A 14,724-nucleotide genomic window follows, 5' to 3' on the forward strand; every position below is an offset into this window, starting at 1 on the left:
AAAAATGGCCATCATGCACCTTTGAAATGTGCCAGGCGCATTACACAATCCGAATGGCATCCTTCGATATGCAAACTTGCCATAGGGACAGGTAAAGGTAGTTTTTTCTTGGTCATCAGGATGGATTGGAATTTGAAAGAAACCAGAATATCCATCTAAGTAACAAAAGAATGAATGCTTGGCTAATCTCTCTAACATTTGATCCATAAAAGGAAGGGGAAGATGGTCTTTTCTTGTAGCATTGTTCAACTTCCTATAGTCTATGCACATTCTCCAACTTGTAACAGTTCTAGTGGGTATCAATTCATTATTCTCATTTTTAACAACTATCACCCCACCTTTTTTTGGTACAACATGCACAGGACTAACCCACTCACTGTCAGAAATAGGGTAAATAATTCCAGCAGCTAGTAATTTTAGGATTTCCTTTTTCACAACATCCTTCATTGTAGGATTCAATCTTCTTTGATGTTCAATGGAAGGTTTACTATTTGGCTCTAGTAAAATCCTATGCATACACACTGTTGGACTAATTCCCTTTATATCATCAATTGCATAACCCAAAACTCTTCTGTATTCTCTCAAAACTCTCAACAATTTTTCATTCTCAATATCAGTCAAAGATGCATTAATTATAACAGGATATGTTCCATTGGGTCCAAGAAAAGCATACCTGAGGTTGGAAGGAAGAGGTTTAAGATCTACCTTTGGGGCATCCTCTACCTTTAATGATGCTGGTTTGATCTCCAAATTTTGCACTTCTTCAAGTTGAAAAATTGTGGCTTCAGGATGTGGTGGAGAGCTCTCCAAGTGTTGTGCAAAAGCAGCTATGTTGTGATTGTCATCATCAATGCTCTCACCATGGACTAAGCAATTTTCAAGAGGGTCTTGTGGATAGCTTTTTCTAAAATGCTCTTGAACAATCTCATCAATGATGTCTACCCGCAAACAAGACTCAACTTCTTCATGTTTCCTTTTCATGGCTGGATTGATGTTGAATATCATTTGATCATCTCCCACTCTAAGTGTCAATTTCTCACCCTTTACATCAATTAATGCACCAGCTGTTGCCAAAAAGGGTCTTCCCAATAAGATAGGAACTTTTGTGTCTTCTTCCATATCTAAAATAACAAAGTCCACCGGAATGTAGAATTTCCCAACCTTGATAGGCACATTTTCTAGAATGCCTTCTGGATACTTAATTAAACGGTCAGCCAATGAAAGATACATGTTTGTGGGCTTCAACTCTCCCATATTCAACTTCTCATATATTGAAAGTGGCATTAGGCTGACGCTAGCTCCAAGGTCACATAAGGCATTTGCCACACAATTATCACCTATATGACAAGGAATGGAAAACACACCTGGATCTTTGAGTTTGGGAGGTAACTTCTTCTGAATTATAGCACTGCATTGCTCTCCCAAGTTGATGGTATTATAATCTTCTAGCCTTCTCTTGTTGGTAAGAATCTCCTTCAAAAACTTGGCATAACTTGGCATTTGGGATAGTGCCTCAGTGAATGGCACATTGATATACAACTTCTTTAGCACTTCAAGGAATTTGCCAAATTATTTGTCTAGCTTATGCTTGATGAATCTTTGAGGGTAGGGAAGGGTGGGCTTGTAAGGTTCAGGTGGGATGTATGGTTTCTCTCCCTCATCTTGCTCACTTTTGCTTTCTTCTTCTTTTTCATTTTTCTTGCTCTCAACTGAATTTTCTTCTTTTATGCTCTCTTTTTCTTCTCTCTTGTTTAAACTCTCTTGACCAACTTTCTTACCACTTCTCAAGGTCACAACCTTACATTGTTCATGAGGGTTTTGTGGTTGGCTAGGTAGTTTCCCATAGGAGTTGCTTCCCGATGAGCTTGCTTGTTGAGCCAATTGAGTCTCCAACATGCGGTTGTGGACTTGTAATTGATCCATGGTTTGTCTCATGTGTTGCATTTCTTCCTCCAATTTGCTATTCATCTTGCTTTGTTCAGCAAAAAATTTCTCCATCATGCTTTCCAAGGTTGGCTTCGGTTCATGAGGTGGAAGGGATTGTTGTGCTCTTGCTTGATATCCAGGTTGTGGCTGCCTTGTGGGCTGAAATTGAGGCTGAAATTGAGGCCTCTTCTGCTGCATATACTGCTGGTTATGAGCATAGTTTGAGCTTTGACCTTGTTGAGCAAAAGTTGCTTGTGGTCTCCATGTTGAGTTGTTCACATTAGAGAAAGAGTTCCCCATAGGTTTCTGTTGATAACCTCCTGAATAAGCAGCTTGTTCTTGCAAATAATCATCACCATAAGAAGAGTAATCAACTCCACAACTTTGAGTTCCATCTGTGTAGGCAACTTGTTGCATAGTTGTAGGAGTTGAGGTTGTTGCCTTTATGCAAAAATCACTAAGAAGCTGAGTCAACTGATCAAATCTTGCATTCATGTAGCTAACTGAGTCAAGTTCATAAATCCCAGCCTTCTTTGGCTCAAGTGCTCTAGGATTTCCCCACAAATGGGTATTATGAGCAATCTTCTCTAATAAATTATAGCATTCTTCACTTGTGATTCTCATGAAATCTCCTCCTGCTTGTGAATCAATTGTGTTTTTTATGGCTGGAGTAACTCTGGTGTAGAAATTCTAAACAATCATCCATTTCAGTATTTCATGATGAGGACATTGCCTTTCAAGCTCCTTAAATCTCATCCAAGATTCATACAAAGTTTCATCATCTCTTGGCTTAAAAGCTACCATCAAATTCCTCAAATGAGTAGTCTTCCCAAGTGGGAAAAACTGAGATAGAAAGGCTTGAGATAGCTGCTCCCAAGTAGTTATAGTAGCTTGTGGAAGTGAGTCATACCACTCCAATGCTGAATCCTGAAGAGAGAATAGAAATAAGGTGAGCCGAATCACCTCATCTGAAACTCCAGGCTGCCTTTGTGTACCACATATCATCAAAAATTTCTTCAAATGAGAATGAGGATTTTCAAGTGGACTACCTCCAAATTGTGAATTCTGAACCATTTGAATAAGACCAGTCTTTAACTCAAATTGATTAGCTCCAATAATAGGTCTATTATCTCTCACATCTGCACATCTAGGAAAAGCATAATCTAACATGGATCTTCTCTGAGGATCATTTTGATTAACCACTTCATTTTGCCTATTTTGCTCATTTCCTCCATTGTTTCCACCAATAGCTCTATTTTGATTCTCCATATTTTCAATTGTCACCTCTTGCTCAAATCTTTGTTGTTCTTCTTTTTCTGCTTCCTTTCTTCTCTTGTATTCCTTTTTGTTGGCTCGACAGAATTTTCAATTTCAGGGTTGAACAACAATTCAATGTCGCTTGTGCTTTTCGATCGTCTCATAAACAAGAAAAGTACCTGAAAAACACAAGGAGTTGTAGTGAAAATAAAAGAAGATAAAAATTCTAATCAGCTTAAAACAATTAAAATCCAACTTAAAAATAAACAATTCCCCAGCAACGGCGCCAAAAACTTGATAGTGTGTCCGCAAGTGCACGGGTCACAGTAGTATAGTTTTAAAAAAAATGATATCGATCCCACAGGGAATTGTGCTTAAATTGGAAATAAAAGTATAAGCTAATTAGAATGACAAAATTTAAAGGTATAAAAAATGAAATCTAAAAATTAAAATTGGTATTTGAGGAATTTAAGCTAAATCAAACAATTAACTAAAATTAATTAAACTAGATTACCAAAATTTAAATTGAAATTTGCTATTTATGAAATTTAGAGGAATTGAATCTAAATTCAATAAAAATTAAAGTGATTCTAGAGATTGGATTTTCAATATTGTTTGCATGTGGTTCATCCCTAATTTAGCCAAACACATGAGAATTGCAATTTTGAGGGAAATCAATTCTTGAATTTTTGAAACCTTTTTCAAGCATTTCAAAGTCAGTTTTCATTAAATCAAACCCTGTTTTCACGGTATTTCAAACCTAACAAAAACCCAATTAAAGCTCTAATTGATTTTAGAAAGTCCCCTTAATCCTCTTAGCTTATCTCTAACACCAAGAAAACTAAGTTAATTGCAAGATTATCTATCCCAAATATTCACTTTTCAGTCCATCTATTAAGGATTAAAGCTTAACTTAATGAGGGCCCATTCATCAAGCAAGGCAACAAGCTCACAAGCAATAAATCAAAATGTAACAAACCTCATTTAAATGACAAAATCAGTTCAAAACCACAATACAAAGCAATATTTACAAACCCATCTCTAGAATCTCAAACAACTACTCACAAATCATAGTTTCAAGACAAACCGAAATGTATAAATGAAGAAATAATGGAAATCTAGGTTAAGGAATAGAAAAACCCAGAAGAATGCTGCTGAAGCTGCTGCTGGAAAGTGCAGAAAGAGCCCCTGCTGCTGCTGCAAAAATGCTTCACGTGGTCCTCTCTTTCTCTCCTTCTTTCTTACCAAAAATGCCTCCTCTCCTCCTTATGGAAAGAAATAGATAAAGGAGGCTTTATATGGGTTAGGGGTCTGCCCTAGAATGGGTAAAAAGGTGGAAGATTCCAGAGAAAGTGAGGTATAAAATCAGAGTAACGAAAATGCCACGTCAGCCATTTCCAGTAAAAACGACATAAGCTGAATCGCTTGTGTCGAGGTTGTGTAACCTTCGGCCTAAATATCTGACGATCGACACAACCTGCGACATAAGTTAAATTGGTTGTGCTACAGGTTGTGAAGCTCTCGGCCATTTTTAACTCAAATTCAAAAATTTTTGCAATTCAACTCTAATTTCGTCCAAATGGCTACTCTGATCAAAATACACCAAATTTCTTCAAATTTAACCTACAAAACAAATAAATTCCAAAAACTAAACTAAGAAATGTAAAAATTATAAAATTGACTAAATATATGTTAATATCTATAATAATAACTATGAATAAGGGTAAATTATGTGTAAAAATTATACCTAAATAATGATATAAAATGCATGCATCATTGAAGAAATTCAAGCTTCAATTATTATTGAATAGCATCATTTGCACATATTACGGCAACAGTGATGGATATCGCGAATGAGTGAGTGAGAGAGCAATTAATTTATGTACTCCTAGTGCATTGTAGTAGAATTTTTTGGTATTATATTGTGCCAAAAGTATGTGCCTGCGGATGGAAACACTACATGGGACACCAAATCTTGTCTGATTGTGTTTCATGTTCTCTAGATTCTACCAATTTTAGTACATGTTTGGTGTAATAAAATCCAATGTAATGAAATGATTTTTTTAGTCTATTGGATTTTTGTTTGATAAGTTAAATCAAAATTGTAATCTTGCTAATTTAGAGTTGATTTGTAAATTTAATCAATTTTATTTCTTAATCAGATCCAAAAACAAACTCCCAATGGATAGGAATTTTTGTTTGGTAAGTACACCGCCTGATCAAATTCTAACCTCATTATCACCATCACCACTTCTCTTTCTCTAATATCCACCACCAAGTGGGTAGCCAAATCCATAGAAAATTTTCCCTTGCAAGTTCATATTTTTCCCCTTCTTCTTCATTGAAAGCTTTCCTGCCGCCTCCGCGATTTCGGGCGAGAGCTTCATTCAATTCAAAGGGTGGTGCATCCTCTACACACTGTTATCAATCGTCCAGGTAAGGTAATAAGCATTCCCTTTCATTTGATTTTATCTGTTTTCTACTTCCATTTAATGAGAGAGAGAAAATGTTATGATAATAGAGTTAGGAAGCATGATACTTTAATCTTATTTGGCTCTTTGTATGCTGCCTTGTTATAGCAAACACCCAAATTTAAAACACACAATTGCACAATCACATAATATATGAAAAAAAGTAAAAGAATAACATAGAATTTACGTTCGACCCTAAAGTCTTTGTCCAAGGGAGAAGATATGAATCACCCGCAAGTACATGGATCGTACCCAGTTATAAAGAAAAGTTATTATCCCATAGATATTTAAGTTTGAGTACCAAACTATAATTATTACATTATTTGGGCTAATAATGATATATATTAAAATTTAAACGAAGTAAATGCAACAATAACAGAGAAATTAAAAGAAATAAGTAATGGGTAAAGTAAATAAATCTTTAAACTAAATGAAACTTTATTATGCAAAAACTAAAATTAATTGATGATAAAAATGATTCCAGAATCGGGATTCATGAAGTAAATTTATTGAGATTTGGTTGGGCAAATCCAATTTTAAAGGAAAATATAAGATTTGAAGGTAGTTGATTCTAAAATACTTTAACCTCTTTTGCAAGCAAAATAAAAAGTATTTTAAGATAAATCAAACCCCACTCTCGTACCATTTTTTATTTATTCAAAACCCATTAAGAACTTTAATAAATCAATAACCCTCTTAACCACTGGTTTATCTCTAACACTAGGTAATTAAGTTCAATATCTTTATTATCTATCAATGATTTTCACCTCTTGGTATTTCAATCAAAAATTAAGGCAATACCCATTAGGTACCAACAAAGGGCAAGACAAGAAAATGCACAAGATATGAATCAAAATTCATATAAATTAAAATCTAGATAAAACCCAGTCCAAATCCACAAATAAAACTTAAATCATTATGCCAAATTCGGAAATCTCAGGTATCTACTCACTCATGATTGTATTTACAAGATGAAATGATGAAATAAGTAAAGAAAACATGAAAATAAACCAAAGATAGAAAAACCCAAGTAAGGAGAACTCAAAATCTCTAAAATCTACAGCTACAGGCGTCCCTTGCAGCTGTTGGAATTTTTGGTAGAGAAAATGGCATCAACTCCTTCTATTTTTCTTCTTATTGTATTTCTCCCTCTTTCCTCTTTCATCTTGTAGCAAAAATGAGAAAAATATGCTTATATATGTACCAAAAATTTTGCCCTAAAGTAGGCTAAAAAGAGATAAACACAAAAGATATAAAAGATGTGAGGTGTGAAAATTTTTCCAAGTTAGCAATGCTGTCAGCACATTTCAGTATGTCTAGTGCTAAATTCAGTATCTTTTAGCATGCCCTGTGCAGATTTAGATGAAGAGCTTTATATTCTACACTAACCAGTTGCACTAGGCATGCTGAAGCTCTGCAAATCTCATCAAGTTGAATTTGTAAAAATTGAGGTTACACTACTCAGTGCTAAATGCTACTACAAACAGCATGTCCCGTGCGGATTTTTGACTCAATGATTCTTAGCTGTGCATGCCCTGCAACATGGGGCATGTCACAGAGTTTGTAAATTTTGGCTAATGAGCTTCAATGAGCATATTTTCTTCAACTCTCTCACAACTTAAAGCTTTCAAATCATCATGAATTATTTCTATATGTACCTTTTTGCTTTCAAATCATATTGAAACCTGTTAAAAATACTAAAATTCTAAAAATCAAATGCAAAGCAACTAAAATTAACAAATTAACTAAAATAAATATTAAAAGCATAAAACTACTAAATTAAAAAGGCAAAATGGATATAAAACTACCCTAAAATAACTATATGAATGAGTACATCACAAGACAAGAGAAAAAAGGTGAAAATCTCATAAATCTACTACAAATGATAAAATATTACTATATTTATGCTAATCCATACTAGGGCAACACCTCACTTTTTATTCTAATCAGGTCACAGTAGGAAGTTTTCAGGTCTGATCATACTTCAGGTCTATAAAGACATACCCAAAATTCAAGCTACATAAAAATAACATGCCTTTCTTCTTATCCAGTTGACTTTTGCTTGATTTTGTCATAAACCCATGATCATGGATCAACATCAATAAAGCTATTCTCCTGCTATTGTTCATTTTCAAGTCAATTCTTAATGAAATCTAATCATTTTAGGTATTTAGACAATTTTGTCTGTAAACAAGAAACTTGGATAACATAAAAATAGACTTCTTTTGGTTCATCTGTCCAAAAACTGCCTAGGTTGGGTTCTTGGGTTTATCTGATATGAATTTTAGAATGGCTTGATTTGTTAAGTTTTTCATGGATTGATTATTATTAATAAATAAAATTTTGATTTATCAAAAAAAAAATGTCAACAACCATACTAGTTACACTAGCCTTAGCTGATGATTAATATTTTGATTCTCATTAAACATGACCAAATCATCTTAGAACAATCAAGAATTTGCAGGTGATACAGCGTGTAGCGTATAGAGATTGTCACAAGAACAAATATCCAAAGAACAATAAAGATTTAATCCAAAACTTAAAGAAGAAAGAGATAAAAGTAAAGCAAATAAGTTTTGTTAAAAATTAAAGAAATAATTAAAGTTACAAAATTTGAATAAAATGAAGGGTATTTATAGGTTGATAGTCCTAAACCAATTAGGATAAGATAAATATTATCTAAGAGTTTTAGATAAATATAAATACAATAGGAAATCTTTTAGATAAACATAAATAATAGGAAGTCTAGATAAAATAGGAAAATAACTAATCTTATTGAAATTGGATAACTAATAGATATTCCTATTAAAATAAAATTAAATAAATTTAAATTATAATCTGCTCTGCATCATTCACCCCCACTTTGGAGAAAATTCGACCTTGAATTTTAATTTTTTTGGGATAGAATAATAATGGAACGATCATCTTCCACACCATTCTCCTCCACTTAAGATAAATTTGGCCTCGAATTTTAAAATGTTAATGAATTAAAATCTCCATTGGAAGATCACACAAAATATTCTTCTTGAATGGTATAAAAAAGATTGGCTTGAAGAAAATTGATTTGAGCAATTTTGAATTTTTCTTGGCATATTTAGACTCACCTAGACAAATAAAATAAAAAAAAATACTAGGAAAATTGTTAGAAAAAATTTCAACCTTCACTAAAATCTCCTTGGCTTGATGTTCTTCTTTCCCCATGACACTCTTTTCAAACTCTTCATCATCTACCATAGTAAAAGGCATTATAAAAGTGTCAAATTCAAATTCAAGATGATCCCTTTGTTCTACAAAATCTTTTAATGATTTATCTTCAATCTTTTGTATGAACATTAACCTCCTCATTAAGCAGGTCGATTCATCTTGTTCATAATCTTCCTCTCCATCCTCTCCATCAGGTCCAGAATAGATTTCACCATCATAATCATCATGTTTTTCAATGATGTTAATGGTTTTTCTCTTTGGGCATTCATTAGACCTGTTTCCCATCTCATTACACCTGTCGCATTTGACTGGAACGGGCTTAGCATAGGGATTATTAGTCTTTGGAGGGTTAGAACTGCTGGCTTTGTTATTGACACTTGTAGGATTCTTAGCTATCTCCACATTACCAACCAAAGAAACATCTTGTGAGATTTCCTCCTTTTTAGTTCTAGCTTGGTGGTCATCTTTACCATATGAGGGATAATAAATTTGGTGAGTTTTCTCTTGTAATGTGATCTCAGCTTTCAAGGCTAAGTTTCTTGCCTCTTGCACGCTCATAACCATATGAATTCCAATTTTATCACGAATTGAAGGTTTTAATCCCCTCAAATATCACGCTGCTTGTTGATTATCACTTTTGAACAAATGATTTCTTGCTGCCAACCTCAAGAATTTAGCGGTATATTTATTGATACTCCTATTTCCCTGCAAATATTTTTGGTAAGCTTCAAATAAATATTGTTCATAATTTGGAGGTAAAAATCTACCCCTTAATAATTGTTGCATTCTCCTCCATGAAGTGATTGGATTGCAACCTTCTCGCCTCCTTGTCTCTTTCAATCGATCCCACCATACAGAAGCTCCTCCCTTTAATCTATAAGCTACTAATTTTACCTTTCATTCCTCCAAAATTTCAGCATACTTGAAGAAATGGTCCACCTCAATTAGCCAATCAAGAAAACCTTCAATGTCAAGATCTCCACTAAAGGTAGGAATATCCATCTTCAATTTGAACTCATCTTCCCTCCTATAGTTTTGTTGGAAATTTCAGCCAGTTCTTCTTTGTCTTTAGCGTGCTCCATACCCCTAGTCCATCTCCTCATCATCGCTTGTATCATCATCCATCATAGCTCTTCTTCTTGGGTTGACAAGATCAGGATCAAATTTAGCTCTACTGAGGTTAGCTCCACTGGCTTGAATAGGTTCTTGATTCATATTTTCACGAACATTCATCTTAGTGCTCAATTGCTCTTGGATCTCTTGTAATTGTTGCATAATTTTTGTCATGGAGTTTTGCTGCTCTTCGATTACTCTCCAAACATTTGGTAACCCCTGATCTCCATCACGAGGTTGATTGCCACCACCAGTATTGGAAATAAAATGAAGGGTATTTATAGGGTTGATAGTCCTAAACCAATTAGGATAAGATAACTATTATCTAGGAGTTTTAGATAAATATAAATACAATAGGAAATATTTTAGTTATAAATAATAGGAAATCTAGATAGAATAGGAAAATAACTAATCCTAATTAAAATTGGATAACCAATAAATATTCATATTGAAATAAAATTAAATAAATTTAAATCATAATCTGCTCCGCATCAGCAGGTCTCCACCATAGGAATGTTCCTTTGTTGCTTTCTTGTAGGACTATCATTCTCCAAGCAATAAATCTTCCTTTTGTTTGATAGTATCATTTTCCAATTTCAGTTAGCTAGTCATCTAATTAAAGTTTTTCCTTCTCTTTGAATGAGCATGAGCTACACATTTTGCAGGAGCTCACTCCTATAATGGCATTTGTTGGGATATTGGTTTGAAAAGCTAATAGAAAAACACAATATTGCCTTTCGAAAAGAATACCATCTTGGATTATAATATTTGCAATCTTTTTTTTTTTCTTTAAGTTTTAGTTTACTTGCAGCAGGGATGCACATGCACTCGCGCACACCATTAAACATGTGTGGATACTAAAGATTTATGACTTCATGTTATGGATAAACTATTGCAGGAACATTTTTCATTTTCTGAGGGACTTGGGCGTCAACTATGTTATTCATTTGGAAGTTGGTGCCAGAGACCATGGGGTTCTGCCAGAAGAAATAAGGGTATCATTTGCTTATTTTATGGAATGAGAACATAATATTGTTGTAGGTAAATTATTGAGTGCACTCAGTGTATTAAAAAATAATACTCCCATCACTCTCAAAAAATCAATTTAAGAATGTGGGACTTATAACTCCATGAGTGAGTTGCACATGCACTGAGAGTATCTAATAATTTAACTAGCAAGTGATAAAACTTATCTAATTCTATCCATATTCTTTTTTATATTTTTGGCGCTTTAGAAAATATTAGAGGGGATAATGTTGTCAGGGTTTAAATCCTTGTAATCTCGTATTACCAGGCAAGTATTCAATCATTAATGACAATTCAAATGAAATTAAAAATTCTAATAGTAGTCATACGACTAACCATTCTTTTTTTTTTTTAAATGAACTTGCATACATTTTGGAAACTAAACAAACTCTTCCCTTTTATATTATTAAAAAAAAACGATAGTAATAGGATGAATATGGAACTGTTGTACCACATCGAGTATAAAATAAGAATATTAAATATAAAGATTTTGACAATTTTCCTTCTTGAATTAATTTTTAAGTTTGAGTTAAGTTCAATACATTTTCTTTGTATAATATTAAAGCTACTCTTATTTCGATATTGATCCATGCATAGACTTAAGAAGGGTGTGTTGTTCTACATAATTAAAGTGCTAAAACATGATGTTTCCTTAGAAACAACAAGAGGTCTGGCTTGTCAAGATCAAGTGATTTTCAAGCAACAAAGAAAACTATAAGGTAGGCCTAATGATATAATTAGAGAAGATTTTACTCCCTTTTCAAGTTTCCTTTTACTGGTACCTAATATGGAGAGGTAAACTATAACAAGAATGAAGTGAAATTTATATATATATATATATATATATATATATTATAGACTCCTTGTTACTTTGTCCATCACATCGATGCATAGAGCAAATTGATCTAACAGTACCACAACGACAAAAGTCAGAGAACTGAAATATCAAATAATGTGGGGCAATATTAATTATGTCCTCTTTTAACAATTTTTTTAGGCTGTTATTGGTGTAGTTACTTATATTTGAGGATCAGTTCGAACAAAAGAAAATAATAATAATAAATTATAACTTAGTCTCTAAAGTTTGATAATACCAATAATTTAATTTATATATTTTTAAAATCAAGCAATTCAATTCATGAAATTTTACAAAATCTATAATTTAACCTTTACTATTAGAATTTTAGTTAAGTTATCGTTAATTGTAGTAAAAATAACTAAAATGCACTTAACTTTATTTTTTATCTGAAAATAATTTAGTCCTTAAGAATTTATTTTATTAACAATTTAGCTCTTAAGATTTTGTTAAACTTATAAGTTAGTTACTAAAATTAGAATTATATATATATATATATATATATATATATATATATATATATATATATATATATATATATAAAGATCAATTTGTAAGATATATAGATGATTTTTTAATTAATCAAAATTTTTAAGGATCTTAAAATAATTAATTTATATTTTAATAATTTAAATTAAAAATTTTTAACTTAATGGGACTCATATTTTAAAAATACATGAATTAAATTATTAATAAAATAAAATATCCGGAATAAATTGCTTTTAAATTAAAAATAAAAATAAAAATAAAATATTTTTATTATTTTAAATAAAATTAAAGATAAGTTAATGAAATTTTAATGGCAAAAATTAAGTTTTAAGTTTTACTAAATTTTATAAACTAAATTTCTTAATTCTTAAAATATAAAAATTAAATTATAAGTTTTATTAAATTTTATAGGCTAAATTATTCTTTAGCTAATAAAAATTATCAGAGCTACTCTTATAAAAAAAAAAAATTAATAATAATAAAGAAAAGCAAAAGAATGCCACGAGCAAACTGATTGAAACAAATAGCACTTACTCCAAAGGACTAAAAATAAAAGATGGATGGTGAAGTGCTGGAGTGATAGGAAAAGAACATAGAATCGAAAGCACCCGCCAAACATGTATAATTTTTATATTTTAAATATTATATTTTTTAAAATATAAAAATAAAATAATTAATTTTATTCATATATATAAATTAAATAATAATTTTTTAAAAAAATTTAATAGCTAAAATTATGCATGTGCTGAATTCTTTTGTAACATGCTTGCACGAAAACTCCGTCGTTTCAATTTTCTTTTTTCGGTGGACAGCAAGATCACTGCTTTAATCCTCATCTAAGCCTTCACGTCAAGAACCGTGACTTCTTTGTTTTCTTCGAAAGAGCCGTGCCATGAGGAACTCGTTTTTCGTAGTCCAGCTGCCTACGCTCCTGTTCTCTTGGAATTGGCGGTTCTAGAACATTGAGTAATTCTTATCAATCAATTGTAATATTAATTTATTATATAATAATATACGAATTAAAAAATAATTTTCATTAAAAATATAGTTATATATATATAATAATAAATATTATAACTAGTCTAATTATTAATTATAATATTTTAATATTTTTTTATTTCTTATAATTATAAATAATTTAATCATATAAAATATAATTTAAAGACAAAAATTTTATAAATAATAAATTTTAAAAGGGTAATATAATATGAATAAAATATAAAATAAAATAAACTGAAAAAAATGGCATATTTTAAAGATGATGGAAACTGTAACTGATAAATATGTAATTTATTATTTATCAGTTGCGATTTTGATATTTTTACAATATAGTAGTTTTAACTCTTTAAATATTTATAAATTTTTTAATTTTTAATTTATAAGTTAATCTAATAATAAATAGTTGAGTGTTTAGTAAAATTACTTGAAAGTTACTTTTAAATAGTTTAAGAGTTTAAGTGTTTAGTTAATATATAGTTAAATGTAAGTTAATATCTCAAAGTGATAAAAAAATTATATTTTTTAAATTTTTAAGTAGCTGAGAGTTTATTAAAATGGAGATAATGTTAATATTTTTAAAAAATATTAGGATAATATTAATATAATATTTTACTTTATTAAAATGGAGATAATGTTAATATTTTTAAAAAATATTAGGATAATATTAATATAATATTTTACTTAATCAAAGAATAATTAGAATGTTAACTTGGATTGTTAATTTTTTTTTAGTTGAAAATTCAAGTATAGGTAAAGATTTTTTATCAAAAGAGTCTAGTAGTGTACCTATTCTTCTATTGACTTTTAGTGATTGATTACCTGCTGTGAGCTATAGAGATAATAAGTTTCTAAAAGAAAGTATTACAGAATATTTATTTGATCGTCCAAAATCAAAATAGACTTTGTATTACTTGAAAGGTTATTTTATTATATTCAAATCATCTTTGAATAAAATATTTTAATTATCTATTTTATAATTTTTCTCATATAAGAACATTATATTATACTCATCTTATTATTTTTATCAATAAATTATCAAATTTTATCTAAAAAAAAATTAAAATGCATAGATGATCAGAAGCCAGAGACATCTTTCTCATGACTTCTACTTATTTTAAGTAATAAATAGTTTATCTAATTTATAAGCTAAATCAAATATTATTTTATTTATGATTTTTTATTTATTATAAATAAATTTAATTAATTTATAGGTTAAACTAAATATTCTCTAAGTCTTGATTAAGAAAATTTTGATTTTAGTTATATTTTTAATTTACTTTAAATTAAAATAATTTAACTATTATAAACATTTTAAAAATTTTTCTTTTTTTCAAAAATTAATGTATGAAATAAAACCAAATTATTAGTTCTGGTTAAGTTTAA

The 14,724-nt window shown here is 30.5% G+C and overlaps 1 non-coding gene across 1 annotated transcript; it reads left to right on the forward strand.

Moving 5' to 3' along the window:
- Nucleotides 1-2,638: 2,638 nt before the first annotated feature.
- On the forward strand, nt 2,639-2,745 carry LOC131180455 (small nucleolar RNA R71). Its single transcript, XR_009149227.1, has one exon. It is a non-coding gene; the product is annotated as a small nucleolar RNA R71 (small nucleolar RNA).
- The last annotated feature ends 11,979 nt before the right edge of the window (nt 2,746-14,724 follow it).

The sequence above is a fragment of the Hevea brasiliensis genome, chromosome 5 (assembly GCF_030052815.1).
Source record: "Hevea brasiliensis isolate MT/VB/25A 57/8 chromosome 5, ASM3005281v1, whole genome shotgun sequence".
NCBI classification, from domain to species: Eukaryota; Viridiplantae; Streptophyta; class Magnoliopsida; order Malpighiales; family Euphorbiaceae; genus Hevea; species Hevea brasiliensis.